Source organism: Vanacampus margaritifer, chromosome 5, assembly GCF_051991255.1.
Source record: "Vanacampus margaritifer isolate UIUO_Vmar chromosome 5, RoL_Vmar_1.0, whole genome shotgun sequence".
NCBI lineage: Eukaryota > Metazoa > Chordata > Actinopteri > Syngnathiformes > Syngnathidae > Vanacampus > Vanacampus margaritifer.
In genome coordinates, this window is record NC_135436.1 from 15,442,823 (window position 1) to 15,464,806 (window position 21,984).

General features: G+C 46.3%; 28 non-coding genes across 28 annotated transcripts; all 28 read left to right on the top strand.

Moving 5' to 3' along the window:
• The first annotated feature begins 384 nt into the window (after window positions 1-384).
• trnai-aau (transfer RNA isoleucine (anticodon AAU)) lies at window positions 385-458 on the top strand. The gene has a single exon. It is a non-coding gene; the product is annotated as a tRNA-Ile (tRNA).
• Window positions 459-704: 246 nt separating this feature from the next.
• On the top strand, window positions 705-778 carry trnai-aau (transfer RNA isoleucine (anticodon AAU)). Its single transcript has one exon. It is a non-coding gene; the product is annotated as a tRNA-Ile (tRNA).
• Window positions 779-1,822: 1,044 nt separating this feature from the next.
• Window positions 1,823-1,896, top strand: trnay-aua (transfer RNA tyrosine (anticodon AUA)). The gene has a single exon. It is a non-coding gene; the product is annotated as a tRNA-Tyr (tRNA).
• Window positions 1,897-3,343: 1,447 nt separating this feature from the next.
• trnai-aau (transfer RNA isoleucine (anticodon AAU)) lies at window positions 3,344-3,417 on the top strand. The gene has a single exon. It is a non-coding gene; the product is annotated as a tRNA-Ile (tRNA).
• Window positions 3,418-3,662: 245 nt separating this feature from the next.
• Window positions 3,663-3,736, top strand: trnai-aau (transfer RNA isoleucine (anticodon AAU)). The gene has a single exon. It is a non-coding gene; the product is annotated as a tRNA-Ile (tRNA).
• A 241-nt stretch (window positions 3,737-3,977) lies between these two features.
• Window positions 3,978-4,051, top strand: trnai-aau (transfer RNA isoleucine (anticodon AAU)). Its single transcript has one exon. It is a non-coding gene; the product is annotated as a tRNA-Ile (tRNA).
• Window positions 4,052-4,284: 233 nt separating this feature from the next.
• trnai-aau (transfer RNA isoleucine (anticodon AAU)) lies at window positions 4,285-4,358 on the top strand. The gene has a single exon. It is a non-coding gene; the product is annotated as a tRNA-Ile (tRNA).
• A 538-nt stretch (window positions 4,359-4,896) lies between these two features.
• trnai-aau (transfer RNA isoleucine (anticodon AAU)) lies at window positions 4,897-4,970 on the top strand. Its single transcript has one exon. It is a non-coding gene; the product is annotated as a tRNA-Ile (tRNA).
• A 10,379-nt stretch (window positions 4,971-15,349) lies between these two features.
• Window positions 15,350-15,423, top strand: trnai-aau (transfer RNA isoleucine (anticodon AAU)). Its single transcript has one exon. It is a non-coding gene; the product is annotated as a tRNA-Ile (tRNA).
• A 444-nt stretch (window positions 15,424-15,867) lies between these two features.
• trnai-aau (transfer RNA isoleucine (anticodon AAU)) lies at window positions 15,868-15,941 on the top strand. The gene has a single exon. It is a non-coding gene; the product is annotated as a tRNA-Ile (tRNA).
• A 250-nt stretch (window positions 15,942-16,191) lies between these two features.
• trnai-aau (transfer RNA isoleucine (anticodon AAU)) lies at window positions 16,192-16,265 on the top strand. The gene has a single exon. It is a non-coding gene; the product is annotated as a tRNA-Ile (tRNA).
• A 236-nt stretch (window positions 16,266-16,501) lies between these two features.
• Window positions 16,502-16,575, top strand: trnai-aau (transfer RNA isoleucine (anticodon AAU)). Its single transcript has one exon. It is a non-coding gene; the product is annotated as a tRNA-Ile (tRNA).
• A 238-nt stretch (window positions 16,576-16,813) lies between these two features.
• trnai-aau (transfer RNA isoleucine (anticodon AAU)) lies at window positions 16,814-16,887 on the top strand. Its single transcript has one exon. It is a non-coding gene; the product is annotated as a tRNA-Ile (tRNA).
• Window positions 16,888-17,137: 250 nt separating this feature from the next.
• trnai-aau (transfer RNA isoleucine (anticodon AAU)) lies at window positions 17,138-17,211 on the top strand. Its single transcript has one exon. It is a non-coding gene; the product is annotated as a tRNA-Ile (tRNA).
• Window positions 17,212-17,452: 241 nt separating this feature from the next.
• Window positions 17,453-17,526, top strand: trnai-aau (transfer RNA isoleucine (anticodon AAU)). Its single transcript has one exon. It is a non-coding gene; the product is annotated as a tRNA-Ile (tRNA).
• Window positions 17,527-17,760: 234 nt separating this feature from the next.
• trnai-aau (transfer RNA isoleucine (anticodon AAU)) lies at window positions 17,761-17,834 on the top strand. The gene has a single exon. It is a non-coding gene; the product is annotated as a tRNA-Ile (tRNA).
• Window positions 17,835-18,072: 238 nt separating this feature from the next.
• On the top strand, window positions 18,073-18,146 carry trnai-aau (transfer RNA isoleucine (anticodon AAU)). Its single transcript has one exon. It is a non-coding gene; the product is annotated as a tRNA-Ile (tRNA).
• Window positions 18,147-18,373: 227 nt separating this feature from the next.
• trnai-aau (transfer RNA isoleucine (anticodon AAU)) lies at window positions 18,374-18,447 on the top strand. Its single transcript has one exon. It is a non-coding gene; the product is annotated as a tRNA-Ile (tRNA).
• A 241-nt stretch (window positions 18,448-18,688) lies between these two features.
• trnai-aau (transfer RNA isoleucine (anticodon AAU)) lies at window positions 18,689-18,762 on the top strand. Its single transcript has one exon. It is a non-coding gene; the product is annotated as a tRNA-Ile (tRNA).
• A 250-nt stretch (window positions 18,763-19,012) lies between these two features.
• trnai-aau (transfer RNA isoleucine (anticodon AAU)) lies at window positions 19,013-19,086 on the top strand. Its single transcript has one exon. It is a non-coding gene; the product is annotated as a tRNA-Ile (tRNA).
• A 241-nt stretch (window positions 19,087-19,327) lies between these two features.
• Window positions 19,328-19,401, top strand: trnai-aau (transfer RNA isoleucine (anticodon AAU)). Its single transcript has one exon. It is a non-coding gene; the product is annotated as a tRNA-Ile (tRNA).
• Window positions 19,402-19,651: 250 nt separating this feature from the next.
• On the top strand, window positions 19,652-19,725 carry trnai-aau (transfer RNA isoleucine (anticodon AAU)). The gene has a single exon. It is a non-coding gene; the product is annotated as a tRNA-Ile (tRNA).
• A 461-nt stretch (window positions 19,726-20,186) lies between these two features.
• Window positions 20,187-20,260, top strand: trnai-aau (transfer RNA isoleucine (anticodon AAU)). The gene has a single exon. It is a non-coding gene; the product is annotated as a tRNA-Ile (tRNA).
• A 236-nt stretch (window positions 20,261-20,496) lies between these two features.
• Window positions 20,497-20,570, top strand: trnai-aau (transfer RNA isoleucine (anticodon AAU)). Its single transcript has one exon. It is a non-coding gene; the product is annotated as a tRNA-Ile (tRNA).
• Window positions 20,571-20,808: 238 nt separating this feature from the next.
• trnai-aau (transfer RNA isoleucine (anticodon AAU)) lies at window positions 20,809-20,882 on the top strand. Its single transcript has one exon. It is a non-coding gene; the product is annotated as a tRNA-Ile (tRNA).
• Window positions 20,883-21,132: 250 nt separating this feature from the next.
• Window positions 21,133-21,206, top strand: trnai-aau (transfer RNA isoleucine (anticodon AAU)). The gene has a single exon. It is a non-coding gene; the product is annotated as a tRNA-Ile (tRNA).
• A 231-nt stretch (window positions 21,207-21,437) lies between these two features.
• Window positions 21,438-21,511, top strand: trnai-aau (transfer RNA isoleucine (anticodon AAU)). Its single transcript has one exon. It is a non-coding gene; the product is annotated as a tRNA-Ile (tRNA).
• A 241-nt stretch (window positions 21,512-21,752) lies between these two features.
• On the top strand, window positions 21,753-21,825 carry trnai-aau (transfer RNA isoleucine (anticodon AAU)). The gene has a single exon. It is a non-coding gene; the product is annotated as a tRNA-Ile (tRNA).
• The last annotated feature ends 159 nt before the right edge of the window (window positions 21,826-21,984 follow it).

The following is a 21,984-nucleotide window of genomic DNA, read 5'->3' on the forward strand; positions in this document are numbered from 1 at the left end:
GGTGTGATGTGTAAGTTTCATCACTCCACAGATAAAATGTTCGATTCACTCGACCGAAAGAAAAAGCAGTTTTTGGGCCCTCGATTGCCCCAGACTTCAGTAAGAAGTAGCCTGTTAGCTCAGTTTGTTAGGGTGTGGTGCTAATAACGCCAAGGTCATGTGTTCGACCAGCATACGGGCCAATGTCTTTGATTGTGTAAAAGTTGGTTCTTACACAGCCCTTTTGTGAGTCGGATGCGGTAGTTCTTCAGTCAGGTGGAATGTGTCAATTGATTTAATGTGAAATAGAAAGGCAATTTTCATCACTCCACAGATACAATGTTTTGGTTCTCAAGTAAGCAGCAGTTTTTGGGCCCTTAATTGCTCCAGACTTTAGTAACTAGTGGCCTGTTAGTTCAGTTGGTTAGAGCGTGGTGCTAATAACGCCAAGGTAGTGGGTTTGACCCTCATACGGGCCAATGTCATTGATTATGTGATTATCCTGAATGTTATCACAATGGAAATTATGTCAAGTTGGTTCTTGGACAGCCCTTTCCTGAATCGGATGATATAGTCCTTCAGTCAGTTGGGATGTGTCATTTGGTTTAATGTGAAATAGAAAGGCAATTTTTTATCACTCCACAGATAAAATGTTCTATGATTCTTTCAACCAAAAAAAGCAGCAGTTTTTGGTCCCTCGATTGCCCCAGACTTCAGCAACCTGTGGCCTGTTAGCTCAGTTGGTTAGAGCGTGGTGCTAATAACGCCATGGTCATGGGTTTGATCCCCATATGGGCCAATGACCTTGATTATGTGAGCATCCTTAGTGTTATCATAAGTGTAATTATGTTAAGTTGGTTCTTGGACAGCCCTTTCCTGAGTCGGAAGAGGTAGTCCTTCAGTCAGGTGGGATGTGTCATTTGGTTTGATGGGAAATACAAAGGCAATTTTCATACCGCCACAGATGAAAGGGGTTCCTATTTAACCGAAAGAAGCAGCAGTTTTTGGGCCCTCGATTGCCCCAGAGTTTAGTACCCTGTGACCTGTTAGCTCAGTTGTTTAGAACATAGTGCTAATAACGCCAAGGTTGTGTGATCGACCCCCATACAGGCCAACGTCTTCAATTATGTGATCATCCTGAGTGTTATTACAATTTAAATTATGTTAAGTTGGTTGTTGGACATCCCTTTCCTGAGTCGGATGAGGTAGTCCTTCAGTCATGACACAGTTATAAAACCAGCACGCGAAGGAACCTCTCTCTCTTTTCCTGGAACTCTCTCTCTTTTCCTGAACGCTCTTCCCCTCTCCTTCGCCCTATGAACTGCTCAAGGACTCTCTTTTCCTGAACGCTCTTCCCCTCTCCTTCGCCCTATGAACTGCTCAAGAACTCTCCCGTTCCTGCAACTCCTCCACCCTCTCTCCACCTCACGTCTGGCCCCATGAACTTTTCCTGATCATCACGAGAAACGTGGTCACTGAGGGTGACCACGCAGCTTCTTCCTTTGAGCCCTGGACTTGAGTCACAACTCGCGTCCCAAAGCACGGGTGTTTGTTCCAACCGTGAGTCCAAGGCTCCGCGCAGCGCTCACACAAGGACCTGCTGGGACCTCCACGCCGCGCGTGCATAACCGACCAGCAGCCACAGACTCCGGGACAGCTTTCTAACTGGACGTGCACCAACCAAGGACCTGCCGCGGTAGTCCTTTAGACAGGTGGGATGTGTCATTTGGTTTAATGTGAAATAGAAAGGTAATTTTCATCACTTTACAGATGAAATGTTTTGGTTTTCTCAAGGAAGCAGCAGTTTTTGGGCCCTCGATTGCTCCAGACTTCACTAACTTGTGGCCTGTTAGCTCAGTTGGTTAGAGCGTGGTGCTAATAAAGCAAAGGTCATGGGTTCAACCCCCATACGGGCCATTGTCATTGATTATGTGATTATTGTGAGTGTTATCATAATTGAAAATGTGTGTAGTTGGATTTTGGACAGCCCTTTCCTGAGTCGGATGATGTAGTCCTTCACTCAGGTGGGATGTGTCATTTGTTTTAATTTGAAATAGAAAGGCAATATTCATCATTCCACAGATAAAATGTTCTATGATTCTTTCAAGCGAAAGAAGCAGCAGTTTTTGGTCCCTCGATTGCCCCAGACTTAGCTCAGTTGGTTAGAGAGTGGTCCTAATAACGCCAAGGTTGTGGATTCGCCCCCCATACTGGCCAACGTCTTTTATTATCTGATCATCCTGAATGTTATTAGAATTTAAATTATGTTAAGTTGGTTGTTGGACATCCCTTTCCTGAGTCGGATGAGGTAGTCCATCAGTCAGGTGGAATGTGTCATTTGGTTTAATTTGAAATAGAAAGGTAATTTTCATCACTTTCCAGATACAATGTTTTGGTTTTCTCAAGGAAGCCCTCGATTGCTCCAGAGTTTAGCAACTAGTGGCCTGTTAGCTCAGTCGGTTAGAGCATGCTGCCAATAATGCCAAGGTCGTGGGTTCAACCCCCATACAGGCAAATGTCTTCATTTATGTGATCATCCTAAGTGATATTATGTTAAGTTGGTTGTTGGACATCCCTTTCCTGAGTCGGATGAGGTAGTCCATCAGTCAGCTGGAATGTGTCATTTGGTTTAATGTGAAATCGAAGGGCAAATTTCATCACTTCACAGATAAAATGTTTTTGGGCCCTCGATTGCCCCAGAGTTTAGTGCCCTGTGGCCTGTTAGCTCAGTTGGTTAGAGCGTGGTGCTAATAACACCAAGTTCATTTGTTCAACCCCCATACGGGCCAATGTCATTGATTATGTGATCATTGTGAGTATTATCATAATTTAAATTATGTTAAGTTGGTTGTTGGACATCCCTTTCCTGAGTCGGATGAGGTTGTCCTTCAGTCAGGTGGCATGTGTCTTTTGCTTTAATGTGAAATCGAAAGGCAAATTTAATCACTTCACAGATAAAATGTTCTATGATTCTTTCAGCCGAAAGAAGCAGCAGTTTTTGGTCCCTCGATTGCCCCAGACTTCAAAAACATGTGGCATGTTAGCTCAGTTGTTTAGAGCGTGGTGCTAATAGCGCCAAGGTCATGGGTTCGACCCTCATACAGGCCAATATCATTGATAATGTGATCATTGATAATGTGATCATTGTGAGTGTTATCATAATTGATATGATGTGTAGTTGGATTTTGGACAGCCCTCTCCTGAGTCGGATGAGGTAGTCCTCCAGTCAGGTGGCATGTGTCATTTGGTTTAATGTGAAAAACAAAGGCAATTTTCATACCTCCAAAGATGAAATGGGTTCCAATTCAACCGAAAGAAGCAGCAGTTTTTGGTCCCTCGATTTCCCCAGACTTCAAAAGCATGTGGCCTGTTAGCTCAGTTGGTTAGAGCGTGGTGCTAATAACGCCAAGGTCATGGGTTCAACCCCCATATAGGCCAGTGTCTACGGTAATGTCATCATCCACAGTGTTATTACAATTTAAATTATGTAAAGTTGGTTGTTGGACAGCCCTCTCCTGAATCGGATGAGGTAGTCCTTCAATCAGGTGGCATGTGTCTTTTGGTATAATGTGAAATAGAAAGGCAAATTTCCTCACTTCACAGATAAAATGTTGTATGATTCTTTCAACCGAAAGAAGCAGCAGTTTTTGGTCCCTCGATTGCCCCAGACCTTGAACAAATGTGGCCTCTTAGCTCAGTTGGTTAGAGTGTGGTGCTAATAACGCCAAGGTCATTGGTTCGACCCCCATACAGGCCCATGTGTTTTATTATCTGATCATCCTGAGTGTTATTACAATTTAAATTATGTAAGGTTGGTTGTTGGACATCCCTTTCCTCAGTCGGATGAGGTAGTCCTTCCGTCAGGTGGCATGTGTAATTTGTTTTAATGTGAAATACAAAGGCAATTTTCATACCTCCAAAGATGAAATGGGTTCAAATTGAAACAAAAGAAGCAGCCGTTTTTGGTCCCTCGATTGCCCCAGACTTCAAACACAGGTGGCCTGTTAGCTCAGTTGGTCAGAGCGTGGTGCTAATAACGCCAAGGTCATGGGTTCGACCCCCATACGGGCCAATGTCGTTGCTAATGTGATCATTGTGAGTGTTATAATAATTGAAAATATGTGTAGTTGGATTTTGGACAGCCCTCTCCTGACTCGGATGAGGTACTCCTCCAGTCAGGTGTCATTTGGTTTAAGGTGAAAAACAAAGGCAATAATCATACCTCCAAAGATGAAATGGGTTCCAATTCAACCGAAAGAAGCAGCAGTTTTGGTCCCTCGATTGCCCCAGACTTCAAAAACATGTGGCCTGTTAGCTCAGTTGGTTAGAGCGTGGTGCTAATAACGCCAAGGTCATGGGTTCGACCCCCATACAGGCCAGCGTCTGCATTTATGTGATGAAAACTTTTGTTCGTGTCCAGAATATTCTGTAAAATAAATCTTTCGAAGGACCTGTTCACCGATCTCCAGTCTGTATTCAAAAAATCAACAATCTCTCTACCCGAACAACAATGAACACGCGCAAGACAAAGATAGTCTTCTAACACTCCACAGATGAAAGGGCTTCCAATTCAACCGAAAGAAGCAGCAGTTTTTGGTCCCTCGATTGCCCCAGACTTCAAAAACATGTGGCCTGTTAGCTCAGTTGGTTAGAGGGTTCAACCTCCATACAGGCCAGCGTCAACAGTAATGTGATCATCCAGAGTGTTATTACAATTTAAATTATGTAAAGTTGGTTGTTGGACATCCCTTTCCTCAGTCGGATGAGGTAGTCCTTCCGTCAGGTGGCATGTGTCATTTGTTTTAATGTGAAATACAAAGGCAATTTTCATACCTCCAAAGATGAAATGGTTTCAAATTCAAACAAAAGAAGCAGCCGTTTTTGGTCCCTCGATTGCCCCAGACTTCAAACACAGGTGGCCTGTTAGCTCAGTTGGTTAGAGAGTGGTGCTAATAACGCCAAGGTCATGGGTTCGACCCCCATACGGGCCAATGTCATTAATAATGTGATCATTGTGAGTGTTATCATAATTGTAATTATGTGTAGTTGGATTTTGGACACCCCTCTCCTGAGTCGGATGAGGTAGTCCTCCAGTCAGGTGGCATGTGTCATTTGGTTTAATGTGAAAAACAAAGGGAACTTTCATACCTCCAAAAATGAAATGGGTTCCAATTCAACCGAAAGAAGCAGCAGTTTTTGGCCCCTCCGTGAGCCATCACCTTATCGTGGTGGAGGGGTTTGCGTGTCCCAATGAGCCTGGGAGCTATGTTGTCCGGGGCTTCATGCCTCTGGTAGGGCCACCCAAGGCAAACAGGTCCTAGGTGAGGGACCAGACAAAGCATGGCTCAAACGGCCCCAATGACGAACACAAACCTTGGATCTTCGTTTCCCTTGCCCGGACGCGGATCACCGGGGCCCCCCTCTGGAGCTAGGCCTGGAGGTGGGGCTCGAAGGCGAGCGTCTGGTGGCCGGGCCTATACCCATGGGGACCGGCCGGGCACAGCCCGAAAAGGCAACATGGGTCCCCCTTCCCATGGGCTCACCACCGGTGGAAGGGGCCAAAGGGGTCGGGTGCGCAGTGAGTTGGTAGGCAGCCAAAGGCGGGGGCCTTGGCGGTCTGCCCGCCGGCTACTGAAGCTAGCTCTGGGGACATGGAATGTCACCTCTCTGACAGGGAAGTAGCTCGAGCTGGTGTGCGAGGCTGAGAAGTTCCGACTAGATATAGTCGGACTCACCTCCACACACGGCTTGGGTTCTGGTACCAATCCTCTCGAGAGGGGCTGGACCCTCTTCCACTCTGGAGATGCCCAAGGTGAGAGGCGCAGAGCAGGTGTGGGCATACTCATTGCCCCCCAGCTAGCCGCATGTACGTTGGGGTTTACCCCAGTGAATGAGAGGGTAGCCTCCCTCCGCCTTCGGGTGGGGGGACGGGTCATGACTGTTGTTTGTGCTTATGCACCGAACAGCAGCTCAGAGTACCCACCCTTTCTGGAGTCCTTGGAGGGTGTGCTGGAGAGCGCACCCCCTGGGGACTCCCTCGTTCTACTGGGGGACTTCAACGCTCACGTGGGTAATGACAGTGAGACCTGGAGGGGCGTGATTGGGAGGAATGGCCCCCCCCGATCGAAACCCGAGTGGTGTTTTGTTATTGGACTTCTGTGCTCGCCACGGATTGTCCATAACGAACACTATGTTCAAGCACAAGAGTGTCCATATGTGCACCTGGCACCAGGACACCCTAGGCCGTAGTTCGATGATCGACTTTGGAGTCGTGTCATCGGACTTGCGGCCGTATGTGTTGGACACTCGGGTTAAGAGAGGGGCGGAGCTGTCAACTGATCACAACCTGGTGGTGTGTTGGCTCCGATGGCGGGGTAAGATGCCGGTCCGACCAGGCAGGCCCAAACGTACTGTGAGGGTCTGCTGGGAACGTCTGGCAGAATCCCCTGTCAGAAAGAGTTTCAACGCCCATCTCCGGCAGAGCTTCTCCATTGTCCCGGGGGAGGCGGGGGACATTGAGTCCGAGTGGACCATGTTCCGCGCTTCAATTGTTGAGGCGGCCGATCGGAGCTGTGGCCGTAAGGTGGTTGGTGCCTGTCGTGGCGGCAATCCTCGAACCCGCTGGTGGAACCAGCGGTAAGGGATGCCGTCAAGCTGAAGAAGGAGTCCTATCGGGCCTTTTTGGCCTGTGGGACTCCAGAGGCTGCTGACGGGTACCGGCTGGCCAAGCGGAATGCGGCTTTGGCGGTCGCTGAGGCAAAAACTCGGACATGGGAGGAGTTCGGTGAGGCCATGGAAAACGACTTCCGGACGGCTTCGAGGAAATTCTGGTCCACCATCCGGCGTCTCAGGAGAGGAAAGCAGTGCACCGTTAACACTGTGTATAGTGGAGAAGGAGTGCTGTTGACCTCGACTCGGGACGTCGTGAACCGGTGGGGAGAGTACTTCGAAGACCTCCTCAATTCCACCAACACGCCTTCCTTTGAGGAAGCAGGGTCTGGGGACTCTGAGATGGGCTCCCCTATCTCTGGGGTCGAAGTCGCCGAGGTGGTTGGAAAGCTTCTTGGTGGCAGGGCCTCGGGGGTGGATGAGATCCGCCCGGAGTTCCTAAAGGCTCTGGATGTTGTGGGGCTGTCGTGGTTTACACGTCTCTGCAGCATCGCGTGGACATCGGGGACGGTGCCTCTGGATTGGCAGACCGGGGTGGTGGTTCCCCTTTTTAAGAAGGGGGACCGGAGGGTGTGTTCCAACTTTAGAGGGATCACACTCCTCAGCCTCCCAGGTAAGGTCTACTCAGGGGTGCTGGAGAGGAGGGTCCGTCGGGAGGTCGAATCTCGGATCCAGTAGGAGCAGTGTGGTTTTCGTCCCGGCCGTGGAACAGTGGACCAGCTCTACACCCTCAGCAGGGTCCTCGAGGGTGCGTGGGAATTCGCCCAACCAGTCCACATGTGCTTTGTGGACTTGGAGAAGGCGTTTGACCGTGTCCCTCGGGGAGTTCTGTGGGGGGTGCATCGGGAGTATGGGTTACCGAGCCCCCTGATACGGGCTATTCGGTCCCTGTACGACCGATGTCAGAGTCTGGTCCGCATTGCCGGCAGTAAGTCGAATTTGTTTCCGGTGAGGGTTGGACTCCGCCAAGGTTGCCCTTTGTCACCGATTCTGTTCATAACTTTTATGGACAGAATTTCTAGCCGTAGCCGAGGCGTTGAGGGGGTCCGGTTTGGTGGCCTCAGCATTGCATCTCTGCTTTTTGCAGATGATGTGGTGCTGTTGGCTTCATCAAGCCGTGACCTCCAGCTCTCACTGGAGCGGTTCACAGCCGAGTGTGAAGCGGTTGGGATGAGGATCAGCACCTCCAAATCCGAGACCATGGTCCTCAGTCGGAAAAGGGTGGAGTGCCCTCTCCGGGTCGGGGAGGAGGTCCTGCCCCAAGTGGAGGAGTTCAAGTATCTTTGGGTCTTGTTCACGAGTGAGGGTAGGTTAGAGCGGGAGATCGACAGGCGGATCGGTGCAGCGTCTGCAGTGATGCGGACGCTGTATCGGTCCGTTGTGGTGAAGAAGGAGCTGAGCCGAAAGGCAAAGCTCTCGATTTACCGGTTGATCTACGTTCCTACCCTCACTTATGGTCACGAGCTGTGGGTCGTGACCGAAAGAACAAGATCCCGGATACAAGCGGCCGAAATGAGTTTCCTCCGCAGAGTAGCCGGGCTCTCCCTTAGAGATAGGGTGAGAAGCTCGGTCATCCGAGAGGGACTCAGCGTCGAGTCGCTGCTCCTCCACGTTGAGAGGAACTAGTTGAGGTGGCTCGGGCATCTGGTTCGGATGCCTCCTGGACGCCTCCCTGGGGAGGTGTTCCGGGCATGTCCTTTTTTTTTTTTTTTTTTTCTGGGAGATCTCAGTATTGATCATTTGAAATGTCATCATCATTGTTCTCCCTTTTTTTTTTATTTATTTATTTTTTTTGTATGTGTGTTTGTGCGTGTGTGCGTGCGTGTGTGTGTGCGTGCGTGCGTGCGTGCGTGCGTACGTGAGAAAAAAAATAAAATAAATAAATAAGAATTCCCATATCGTTCACCTAAACCGAACACTTCAAAATCCAGCCAGAGTCGTGGGGCCGCCAGGAGACCCAAAGGGGGACCAAAGAAAAGAAAGAAAAGCGAAGCCCAGCACCGACCAGACACCACCCACCGGGCCACTAACCTTCACCAACCCCAAAGACATCCAAACTCCAACAAATCAGGGAAACCTCAAGGGCCCAAAGGAGAAACTGAGGAAAGGTAGAAAGGACAGACGAAGCAGAGTGAGATCCACAGACACCAGCCTCCACCGAATCAATGACCTGAGGGAGAAACAAATTGTGTCTGAGTCTCGATAGATGCTGGTGTGGTGGATCTAGCATGCATGAAAATCTCCACCAAAGAGGGGAGCCGTCGACCCCCGCCAGGACAGAGCAAGCGCAACACCTCAGGGCCCCCCAGGCCGCGGCCGCGCCAAAGGACGACCCCCGGGCCCCGCAGGGGCCACCGGCCGGAGAGCAAACCCCGGAGCAGGAGCGCCCCCCACCCCAACGCGGCCCGCGCCCCCAACCCAACGCAGCAGGACGGGGCACTGCAGGCCCACCAGGCACCCCACCGGCCCACAACCCCCGCTCCCCCCCGCCCCCCCACCCCCGCCACCCACCCCAACCCAGCCCCAACCGCCCCCAGGTCCCCAAATCCCCAGACACCCTCCCCACCCCAGCACCCCCCACCCCGGCACCCCACCACCACCCCCCCACCAACCAAGCCGCCCCCGCCCCCCGCCCCCACCAACCGACAGCCCCCGACCCCAGACCCCGGGGACACACCGCACCCAGGCATCCGCGCCGAAGAGGGGGCCGGGCAGCGGAGCGGAGAGGGCACCCGCGCCCACCCCACCACGCGGAGGGACGGAACACCAGGGGCAGAAGGGGAGATGGGGGCACCGGAGGACGGGCGGCATCCCCGAACCCCAGGCCCCTAAACCGTGTGTGTGACCCCACCCAGTGTATATACCTAAGTGTGTGTGTGTGGTGCATTAAAATTGGGGGCAGGTGAACCGGAGCAGAGGGAAATGATATCCCCCACTGCTCCGATCCACCCGCCCCCCAGGCATGTCAATGAGCGTATGTGGTGCATTAAAATAAATTAATGGGGGGGGGGGGCGTACACGGACAGGCGACCGCAGCACTGCTTCATACCGCGGCCGCCCCAACCGATGCCCCCCCCCCCAGTTGTGTGGTGCATTAAAATTTGGAGGGGAGCTGCAGGGCGGAGACGGTGTCTCCACCCCACCCCACTCCCCCCCAAAGTGTGTTATGTGCCCTAAAATGTATTGTGCAAAACTAGTGCAGTGAGTTAAGAGGAGCGACTAGCTGGGCCCCCCCCAACCGGGCGGGGGGGGGGAGGCGCACCCGCCCACCAAAACCCCCACCCACCCCACCGGGACCCCGGCGGGGCTTGCCCCCCGGATACCGGGGCCCGCCCGAAGTGCCCGGAGGCCCACCGGAGTGGGGCGGGCACAACACCAATCCCGCCCACTCCTCCGGCCCCCGGAGCGCCGAGACCCGGGCCACGGACGGAACCCCCGGCCTAGGGGAGGGGGAGGAGGGCGGACAGGGGAGGGGACGGGGGAAGGAGACGACAGGAAGGGCAGGAGGCAGCAGCAGGGACGCAGAGAGAGGGGGAGAGGAGGAGGAAGGGCGACGAGGGAGAAGGGACAGGGAGGCGGAGGACGGGCGGGGAGAGGTGAAGAGGGAGAGGAAGCAAGGGGGAGGAAGGGGGAGGGGAGAGGGAACCACGGGGCACCCCGGCGGCCCACAGGCCCCGACCCGCGTCGCCGGACCCAGAGCGACGGACCGCGCCGGGGCGGCGCCGCCCCGGACACCAGGGAGAGCCCCGCAACACAGCACCCACCACGAGACCCAGGGAACGACCAAGACGCAGCCGCCACCCAGCAGCCAACAGAGGGGCAGACCCGCCCACGCCCAGCCAGGGGGGACAGCACCTGTAGAGTTAGTCCCCTGGCATGCAGTGAATCCGAATATTAGCCTTTAGTGCCCATTGGAGGTGAATCTGTTCGATCCTGTTGGCAGCAACTGGGTTCCTGACTATAAAAACACAACCATTAGTAACAAACTGCCAAATGCAGAGACATCAATGTAAGTTATCACGATGTGGTGGCTCTCGCTAACAGGCAGAATTAAATAACCAGAATTAGGTTAAAATATTCTATATACGTAGACCATATTTCTATGAATTTTGATATTTGTTTTTTATTTGAGGCCGATATTTTTTCCATTAAAATGTGATTTATGAGGAGGTTAGACCATTGGTCGATATTCAGAGTTTGTTTATTTTTCCAGTTAACAAGAATTGTTTTTTTAGCGATAGTAAGGGCTACAAGTGTAGATTGAAATTGTTTATGTGGTAGGTCAGTTGTTGTTAGGTCACCTAGCAAACACAAGTTTGGAGATAAAGGTATCCTATAGTCCAAGATAGCGGAAAGTTTTTCTAAGACTTTAGTCCAGAAATACATAACCGGGGTGCATAACCATAAAGCATGAAAATAAGTGTCTGTAGTGTTTTGTAAACACTGGAGACAAATGTCGGAGTCGGAGAGGCCCATTTTCTTCATCATATATTGAGTAATGTATGTTCTATGGATTATTTTGTATTGGATAAGTTGTAAATTTGTGTGTTTTGTCATTTTAAATGCATTTTCACAAACTTGAATCCAAAAGTCAGATTCCGGAGCTATAGACAAGTCTGTCTCCCATTTTAAGATGGGTAAAGACATTTTATCCGTATATGAAAGTAACTTATATATTTTTGAAAGTTTTTTTGTTGTTGTCGGAGAAAGCTTGGTAATATCTTTAGCTAAGCCAGGCGGTTGGAGCGTACCCTGAAGTGTTGGAATTTGTTTCTTTATCATATTTTTAACTTGCAGATAATGTAAAAAATTTCCGTTTGTTATTTTGTATTTTTGGAGCAAAGATGTATATGATATAAACATATTATCTGAGAAGAGATGGTGAAGATGTGTGATTCCTTTCTGCTCCCACACACCTAAATAAAACGTTTGGTTGTTAATTCGAAAGTCAGGGTTATGCCATAGGGGAGAAAGCCCACTGGGCTCCACTTGGGCTTTTGTAATTTCTAATGCCTTCCACCAAGCAGTCAGGGTGGCGGAGATCATTGGGTTTTTAAAACAATTATGTCGCTTAATCGATGTTGTAATAAAGAGTAAATCTAGAAGTCTGAGGTTATTACAATCCTTCTGTTCTAGTTCCAGCCAACAGTTAGTATCTCTGTTGGGTTGTGCCCATAGAACGATATATTGTAGCTGGTTAGCTATATAGTAGTACATAAAATTTGGTGCCTCTAGGCCACCTTTGGATTTACTTTTCTGAAGAGTAGATAGACTAATCTTTGCTTTTTTTTTTTTCCAGTAAAATTTTGTAACGGCTGAGTCCAACAACTGGAACCATTTAGCCGTAGGTTTAAATGGAATCATTGAGAAAAAATAGTTTATTTTAGGTAAAACTTTCATTTTAACGGTGGCTATTCGTCCTATTAAAGAAATAGGAAGATTATTCCAGCGTTCCAAGTCACTATGAATGTTATCCAGAAGTGGAGAAAAATTTAAATGAATTAAATCAGTTAATTTAGGTGAGATTTTTATGCCTAAGTATTTTAAATTACCTATAGGAAATGAGTAATGTGGGTCCTGGCTTGCAGGGTTCCATGAATTTTCTGTAATAGGTAGAAGTGTTGATTTTGTCCAGTTAATAGAATAATCTGACAACTGTGAGAATTTAGTTATTAAGTTAAATACTTCCCCTAACGAAATCGCCGGGTTTTCTAGATAAAGTAAAATATCATCGGCATATAGATTAATTTTATGTTCTGTTACCCCAGAGTGAATTCCTTGAATCCTTCTTTCCTGGCGTATGGCTATTGCAAGTGGCTCGATAAATATTGCAAATAATAAAGGGGATAGTGGGCATCCCTGTCTTGTGCCTCTCTGTAAAATAAAGCTCTTAGATATAATCCCGTTAGTAGTAACTGTAGCTTTGGGAGAATCATATAATACTGACACCCAGTGGATAAATGATTTCCCAAAGCCAAATTTATTTAAAACAGCAAAGAGGAAGGACCAGTTAACTTTGTCAAAAGCTTTTTCTGCATCCAACGATATAACTGCCTTCTTATCATGCCGCTGTGACATGCTAATAAGGTTAAAGAGCCTCCTAATATTATTAGTAGAGTGACGATCTTTAATAAAGCCTGTTTGGTCGCTATGAATAATTGTCGAGATTACTGTTTCTAATCTAGATGTGAAAGCCTTAGTAATAATTTTGATATCAGTGTTAATTAGTGAAATCGGACGGTAACTTGATGGAAGGGTGGGGTCTTTTTCTGGCTTTAATAAAAGTTTAATTGCTGCTGTATTCATGTGTGGACGTATGTAACCATTAGTTTTAATTTCTGTTACTACTCTTAAGAATAGCGGAGCAAGCATTAACCAGTAGTGCTTAAAAAATATAGCCGGATAACCATCTGGGCCAGGTGCCTTGCCATTAGGCATACTATCTAGAGCACTGTACAACTCGTTTATAGTAAGTGGCGCTTCTAACATATCTTTATATTCAGTAGTTAACTGAGGCATATTTAAGCTACTGAGGAATGCCTCAATATGCTCAGGGTTAGGTTTGTTAGTTTCTGAGTATAGGTTGCGATAATAGTTATAAAAAATTTGATTAATTTCTTCTGGTGATTGTGTACATTCACCAGTTGTCCCTTTAATAGCCGTTATAAGAGATTTTTCCCGATTGCGTTGAAGTTGGTTTGCAAGAAATTTACCTGATTTGTTATTATATTCAAAGTTGTTGTATCTCAATTGTTGTATTATAAACTCTGTCTTTTTAGTTAGCGTATCGTCTAACTGTATTTTTGTATTTTGTAAGTCAGTCCATATTTGGTCATTTGGGTTTATTGCGTACTCATCCGTCAGTTGTTTAATTTTATCTTCCAAGTCATTTTCAAATTTTTGATCCTGTTTCTTTTTATAAGATGAATATGATATAATTTTACCTCTAATTACTGCTTTCCCAGCTTCCCAGAGAAGAGATGGCGATAGGCCTGGAGAGTCATTTATTTCCAAAAAGTCTGCCCACTCTTTCCTTATAATTTTATCAAACTCTGCATCGTTTAGCAGAGAGATGTTAAAACGCCATGTTGGTGGTGGTTTAAAGGTATAATCAACTTGTAGGGAAAGTGAGACTGGTGCGTGGTCGCTAATAATAATAGGATGTATTTTTGTAACAGTTTTATCAGCAATAGAGTTATTTGTAAGAAAATAATCAATTCTTGAAAAAGACCGGTGTACAGCGGAAAAGAAGGTAAATTCCTTCTTATTTGGGTTTTTAAGTCTCCAGCTGTCGACGAGGCCAAAATCATCCATATATTGCCCTATTACTTTAGTAGATTGTAATCGCCTTATACATGTTGTGTTATTAGAACGGTCTATTAATGGATTTAAGACTGTGTTAAAGTCTCCTCCAATAATAATAGTAGAGTTCGCTGCTAAATCAAACAGCTGAGAGAAAAATTCATGGAAAAAGGCCGGATCATCATTATTAGGGGCATATAAATTGCCAAGTGTATATATCTTATTAAATATAGTTATCTGAATAATAATGTATCGGCCCTCTGGGTCTGTTATTGTATTATTTAGAGTAAAGAGTAAATTCTTATGTATGAGTATACAGACTCCTCTTTGTCTGCTGTTATAAGGGGCAGAGTATGCTTGGCTAAAATTCTTATCAATAAGTAATTTTTCTTCAGATTTTTGTAGGTGGGTTTCTTGCAGGAGGCAAATATCTGCTTTTAATTTTAAGAGATGGTCTAAAGTTTTTATTCTTTTTGCCTGTGAGCGAGCGCCACAAACATTCCAGGAAACCAGAACTAATTTATGCATACAAACAATATAGGCTCAGTCCTGTGTAAATATCTGCATAGGCCATTTGTCAATACTGGCATGTTATAGGATAGAATCAAAGTAGTTAGGTGATTTATATAATTTGTGTAAAATATAAGGAAATGTGTAAGTAAATATAACAGTGAAAAAACGGGTAGGGATGTGAAAGTGAAGGACGTTAGTGGGGAGTTAAACAACATTATAATACACCAGTAACTGGTAACCCAAGCGAGATTTTTTTTTTTTGTTTAAATCTACTTTTAGATATAGTTATGTATTATTATTATATTTATAATATAGCGTAAACATAATGAGTATTCATATTTTAGGTTTTATAACCACATATACATTATATGTATATGTATATGTATACGTATACATCTAATAATCAAACAAAGTTTAGTTCCATCGATGCTAATTAGAACAGCCAGGGAGTGGAGTTGGGGTTCCGGAATAGTTGGCCATCGATGTATAGTTTATCAACGACCATCATAGTCCGTTTACCCTCCTGCCTATTTTGTTTCATTATAGGAAACAGTACCTTTCGCCGCTCATTAATCTCTCTAGGGAATTGGTCATTCATTCCGAATGAGGTCCCTTTAAGCTCCCGTCCTTTACTTTTAACAAATACTTTTTGTGTTCCGGGCATGTCCTACCGGCAGGAGGCCCCGGGACGACCCAGGACACGCTGGAGAGACTATGTCTCTCGGCTGTCCTGGGAACGCCTTGGGGTCCCGTCGGATGAGCTGGCTGAAGTGGCTGGGGAGAGGGAAGTCTGGGCTTCCCTGCTAAAGCTGCTACCCCTGCGACCCGACCCCGGATAAGCGGAAGAAGACGGACGGACGGATTGCCCCAGACTTCAAAAACATGTGGCCTGTTAGCTCAGTTGGTTAGAGTGTGGTGCTAATAACGCCAAGGCCATGGGTTCGACCCCCATACAGTCCAGCGTCTAGAATTATGTGATGATCCTGAGTGTTATTACAATTTAAATTATGGACATCCCTTTCCTTAGTCGGATGAGGTAGTCCTTCAGTCAGGTGGGATGTGTCTTTTGCTTTAATGTGCATGAAATGTGTTCTGTTAGCTCAGTTGGTTAGAGCGTGGTTCTAATAATGCCAAGGTCAGGGGTTTGACCCCCATACAGGCCAATGTCTTTTATTATCTGATCATCCTGAGTGTTATTACAATTTAAATTATGTTAAGTTGGTTGTTGGACATCCCTTTCCTGAGTCGGATGAGGTAGTCCTTCCGTCAGGTGGCATGTGTCATTTGGTTTAATGTGAAATACAAAGGCAATTTTCATACCTCCAAAGATGAAATGGGTTCAAATTCAACGGAAAGAAGCAGCAGTTTTTGGTCCCTCGATTGCCCCAGACTTCATAAACATGTGGCCTCTTATCTCAGTTGGTTAGAGCGTGGTGCTAATAACGCCAAGGTCATGGGTTTGACCCCCATACAGGCCACCGTCTACAATTATGTGATGAAAACTTTTGTTCTTGTACAGAATATTCTGTAAAATAAATCCTTCGAAGGACCTGTTCACCGATCTCCAGTCTGTATTCAAAAAATCAACAATCTCTCTACCCGAACAACAACGAACACGCGGAAGACAAAGATAGTCTTCTAACACTCCACAGATGAAAGGGCTTCCAATTCAACCGAAAGAAGCAGCAGTTTTTGGGCCCTCGTCTTCTCCAGACTTCAGTAACTTGTGGCCTGTTAGCTCAGTTGGTTAGAGCGTGGTGCTAATAACGCCAAGGTCATGGGTTCAACCACCATACAGGCCAGCGTCTACAATTATGTGATCATCCTGAGTGTTATTACAATGTAAAGTTGGTTGTTAGACACCCCTCTCCTGAGTCGGATGAGGTTGTCCTTCAATCAGGTGGCATGTGTCGTTTGGTTTAATGTGAAATAGAAGGGCAAATTTCCTCACTTCACAGATAAAATGTTGTATGATTCTTTCAACCGAAAGAAGCAGCAGTTTTTGGTCCCCCAATTGCCCCAGACTTTGAGCAAATGTGGCCTGTCAGCTCAGTTGGTTAGAGCGTGGTGCTAATAACGCCAAGGTCATGGGTTCGACCCCCATACAGGCCAGCGTCTACAGTAATGTGATCATCCAGAGTCTTATTACAATTAAAATTATGTGTTGTTGGACAGCTCTCTCCTGAGTCGGATGAGGTAGTCCTTCAATCAGGTGGCGTGTGTCTTTTGATTTAATGTGAAATAGAAAGGCAAATTTCCTCACTTCACAGATAAAATGTTGTATGATTCTTTCAACCGAAAGAAGCAGCAATTTTTGGTCCCTCGATTGCCCAAGACCTTGAATAAATGTGGCCTGTTAGCTCATTTGGTTAGAGCGTGGTGCTAATAACGCCAAGGTCATGGGTTCGACCCCCATACAGGCCAGCGTCTACAATTATGTGATGAAAACTTTTGTTCGTGTCCAGAATATTCTGTAAAATAAATCCTTCGAAGGACCTGTTCACCGATCTCCAGTCTGTATTCAAAAAATCAACAATCTCTCTACCCGAACAACAACGAACACGCTGAAGACTAAAAAAGTCTTCTAACAGTCCACAGATGAAAGGGCTTCCAATTCAACCGAAAGAAGCAGCAATTTTTGGTCCCTCGATTGCCCTAGACCTTGAACAAATGTGGCCTGTTAGCTCAGTTGGTTAGAGTGTGGTGCTAATAACGCCAAGGTCATGGGTTCGACCCCCATACAGGCCAATGCGTTTTATTATCTGATCATCCTGAGTGTTATTACAATTAAAATTATGTTAAGTTGGTTGTTGGACATCCCTTTCCTCAGTCGGATGAGGTAGTCCTTCCGTCAGGTGGCATGTGTAATTTGTTTTAATGTGAAATACAAAGGCAATTTTCATACCTCCAAAGATGAAATGGGTTCAAATTCAAACAAAAGAAGCAGCCGTTTTTGGTCCCTCGATTGCCCCAGACATCAAACACAGGTGGCCTGTTAGCTCAGTTGGTTAGAGCGTGGTGCTAATAACGCCAAGGTCATGGGTTCGACCCCCATACGGGCCAATGTCATTGATAATGTGATCATTGTGAGTGTTATCATAATTGAAAATATGTGTAGTTGAATTTTGGACAGCCCTCTCCTGAGTCGGATGAGGTACTCCTCCAGTCAGGTGTCATTTGGTTTAAGGTGAAAAACAAATGCAATAATCATACCTCCAAAGATGAAATGGGTTCCAATTCAACCGAAAGAAGCAGCAGTTTTTGGTCCCTCGATTGCCCTAGACTTCAAAAACATGTGGCCTGTTAGCTCAGTTGGTTAGAGCGTGGTGCTAATAACGCCAAGGTCATGGGTTCGACCCCCATACAGGCCAGCGTCTACAGTAATGTGATCATCCAGAGTGTTATTACAATTAAAATTATGTGTTGTTGGACAGCCCTCTCCTGAGTTGGATGAGGTAGTCCTCCAGTCAGGTGGCATGTGTCTATTGATTTAATGTGAAATAGAAAGGCAACTTTCCTCACTTCACAGATAAAATGTTGTATGATTCTTTCAACCGAAAGAAGCAGCAATTTTTGGTCCCTCGATTGCCCAAGACCTTGAATAAATGTGGCCTGTTAGCTCAGTTGGTTAGAGCGTGGTCCTAATAACGCCAAGGTCATGGGTTCGACCCCCATACAGGCAGACTTTTGTTCTTGTACAGAATATTCTGTAAAATAAATCCTTCGAAGGACCTGTTCACCGATCTCCAGTCTGTATTAAAAAAATCAACAATCTCTCTACCCGAACAACAACGAACACGCTGAAAACAAAGATAGTCTTCTAACACTCCACAGATGAAAGGGCTTCCAATTTAACCGAAAGAAGCAGCAGTTTTTGGGCCCTCGTCTTCTCCAGACTTCAGTAATTAGTGGCCTGTTAACTCAGTTGGTTAGAGCGTGGTGCTAATTATGCCAAGGTCATGGGTTCGACCCCCATACGGGCCAATGTCATTGATAATGTGATCATTGTGAGTGTTATCATAATTTAAATTATGTGTAGTTGGATTTTGGACAGCCCTCTCCTGAGTCGGATGAGGTAGTCCTCCAGTCAGGTGGCATGTGTCATTTGGTTTAATGTGAAAAACAAAGGCAATTTTCATACCTCCAAAGATGAAATGGGTTCCAATTCAACCGAAAGAAGCAGCAGTTTTTGGTCCCTCGATTGCCCCAGACTTCAAAAACATGTGGCCTGTTAGCTCAGTTGGTTAGAGCGTGGTGCTAATAACGCCAATGTCATGTGTTCGACCCCCATACAGGCCACCGTCTACATTTATGTGATGAAAACTTTTGTTCTTGTCCAGAATATTCTGTAAAATAAATCCTTCGAAGGACCTGTTCACCGATCTCCATTCTGTATTCAAAAAATCAACAATCTCTCTACCCGAACAACAACGAACACGCGGAAGACAAAGATAGTCTTCTAACACTCCACAGATGAAAGGGCTTCCAATTCAACCGAAAGAAGCAGCAGTTTTTGGTCCCTCGATTGCCCCAGACTTCAAAAACATGTGGCCTGTTAGCTCAGTTGGTTAGAGCGTGGTGCTAATAACCCCAAGGTCATGGGTTCGACCCCCATACGGGCCAATGTCATTGATAATGTGATCATTGTGAGTGTTATCATAATTTAAATTATGTGTAGTTGGATTTTGGACAGCCCTCTCCTGAGTCGGATGAGGTAGTCCTCCAGTCAGGTGGCATGTGTCATTTGGTTTAATGTGAAAAACAAAGGCAATTTTCATACCTCCAAAGATGAAATGGGTTCCAATTCAACCGAAAGAAGCAGCAGTTTTTGGTCCCTCGATTGCCCCAGACTTCAAAAACATGTGGCCTGTTAGCTCAGTTGGTTAGAGCGTGGTGCTAATAACGCCAAGGTCATGGGTTCGACCCCCATGCAGGCCATCGTCTACAATTATGTGATGAGAAGTTTTGTTCGTGTCCAGAATATTCTGTAAAATAAATCCTTCGAAGGACCTGTTCACCGATCTCCAGTCTGTATTCAAAAAATCAACAATCTCTCTACCCGAACAACAACGAACACGCGGAAGACAAAGATAGTCTTCTAACACTCCACAGATGAAATGGCTTCCAATTCAACCAAAAGAAGCAGCAGTTTTTGGTCCCTCGATTGCCCCAGACTTCAAAAACATGTGGCCTGTTAGCTCAGTTGGTTAGAGCGTGGTGCTAATAACGCCAAGGTCATGGGTTCGACCCCCATACAGGCCAGCTTCCACAATTATGTGATGAGAAGTTTTGTTTGTGTCCAGAATATTCTGTAAAATAAATCCTTCGAAGGACCTGTTCACCGATCTCCAGTCTGTATTCAAAAAATCAACAATCTCTCTACCCCAGAGGTGGGCATCGAGGGCCGCAGTCCTGCAGGTTTTGCGTGTTGCCCTTCTCCAACACAGCTGATATATGATCAGCTCATCAGCAAGCTCTGCATAAGCCTGATAACGATCCTGTTGATTGGAATCAGCTTGTGTTGGAAGTGAGAAACCTACAAAACCTGCAGGACTCCGGCCCTCGAGGACCGAGATTGCCCACCTCTGCTCTACCCGAACAACAACGAACACGCGGAAGACAAAGATAGTCTTCTAACACTCCACAGATGAAAGGGCTTCCAATTCAACTGAAAGAAGCAGCAGTTTTTGGTCCCTCGATTGCCCCAGACTTCGAAAACATGTGGCCTGTTAGCTCAGGTGGTTAGAGCGTGGTGCTAATAACGCCAAGGTCATGGGTTCGACCCCCATACAGGCCAGCATCTACAATTATGTGATCATCCTGAGTGTTATTACAATGTAAAGTTGGTTGTTAGACACCCCTCTCCTGAGTCGGATGAGGTTGTCCTTCAATCAGGTGGCATGTGTCGTTTGGTTTAATGTGAAATAGAAGGGCAAATTTCCTCACTTCACAGATAAAATGTTGTATGATTCTTTCAACCGAAAGAAGCAGCAGTTTTTGGTCCCCCAATTGCCCCAGACTTTGAGCAAATGTGGCCTGTTAGCTCAGTTGGTTAGAGCGTGGTGCTAATAACGCCAAGGTCATGGGTTCGACACCCATACAAGCCAGCGTCTACAGTAATGTGATCATCCAGAGTCTTATTACAATTAAAATTATGTGTTGTTGGACACCTCTCTCCTGAGTCGGATGAGGTAGTCCTTCAATCAGGTGGCGTGTGTCTTTTGATTTAATGTGAAATAGAAAGGCAAATTTCCTCACTTCACAGATAAAATGTTGTATGATTCTTTCAACCGAAAGAAGCAGCAATTTTTGGTCCCTCGATTGCCCAAGACCTTGAATAAATGTGGCCTGTTAGCTCAGTTGGTTAGAGCGTGGTGCTAATAACGCCAAGGTCATGGGTTCGACCCCCATACAGGCCAGCGTCTACAATTATGTGATGAAAACTTTTGTTCGTGTCCAGAATATTCTGTAAAATAAATCCTTCGAAGGACCTGTTCACCGATCTCCAGTCTGTATTCAAAAAATCAACAATCTCTCTACCCGAACAACAACGAACACGCTGAAGACTAAAAAAGTCTTCTAACAGTCCACAGATGAAAGGGCTTCCAATTCAACCGAAAGAAGCAGCAATTTTTGGTCCCTCGATTGCCCTAGACCTTGAACAAATTTGGCCTGTTAGCTCAGTTGGTTAGAGTGTGGTGCTAATAACGCCAAGGTCATGGGTTCGACCCCCATACAGGCAAATGTGTTTTATTATCTGAGTGTTATTACAATTAAAATTATGTTAAGTTGGTTGTTGACATCCCTTTCCTCAGTCGGATGAGGTAGTCCTTCCGTCAGGTGGCATGTGTAATTTGTTTTAATGTGAAATACAAAGGCAATTTTCATACCTCCAAAGATGAAATGGGTTCAAATTCAAACAAAAGAAGCAGCCGTTTTTGGTCCCTCGATTGCCCCAGACATCAAACACAGGTGGCCTGTTAGCTCAGTTGGTTAGAGTGTGGTGCTAATAACGCCAAGGTCATGGGTTCGACCCCCATACGGGCTAATGTCATTGATAATGTGATCATTGTGAGTCTTATCATAATTTAAATTATGTGTAGTTGGATTTTGGACAGCCCTCTCCTGAGTCGGATGAGGTAGTCCTCCAGTCAGGTGGCATGTGTCATTTGGTTTAATGTGAAAAACAAAGGCAATTTTCATACCTCCAAAGATGAAATGGGTTCCAATTCAACCGAAAGAAGCAGCAGTTTTTGGTCCCTCGATTGCCCCAGACTTCAAAAACATGTGGCCTGTTAGCTCATTTGGTTAGAGCGTGTGCTAATAACGCCAAGGTCATGGGTTCGACCCCCATACAGGCCAGCGTCTACAATTATGTGATGAGAAGTTTTGTTCGTGTCCAGAATATTCTGTAAAATAAATCCTTCGAAGGACCTGTTCACCGATCTCCATTCTGTATTCAAAAAATCAACAATCTCTCTACCCGAACAACAACGAACACGCGGAAGACAAAGATAGTCT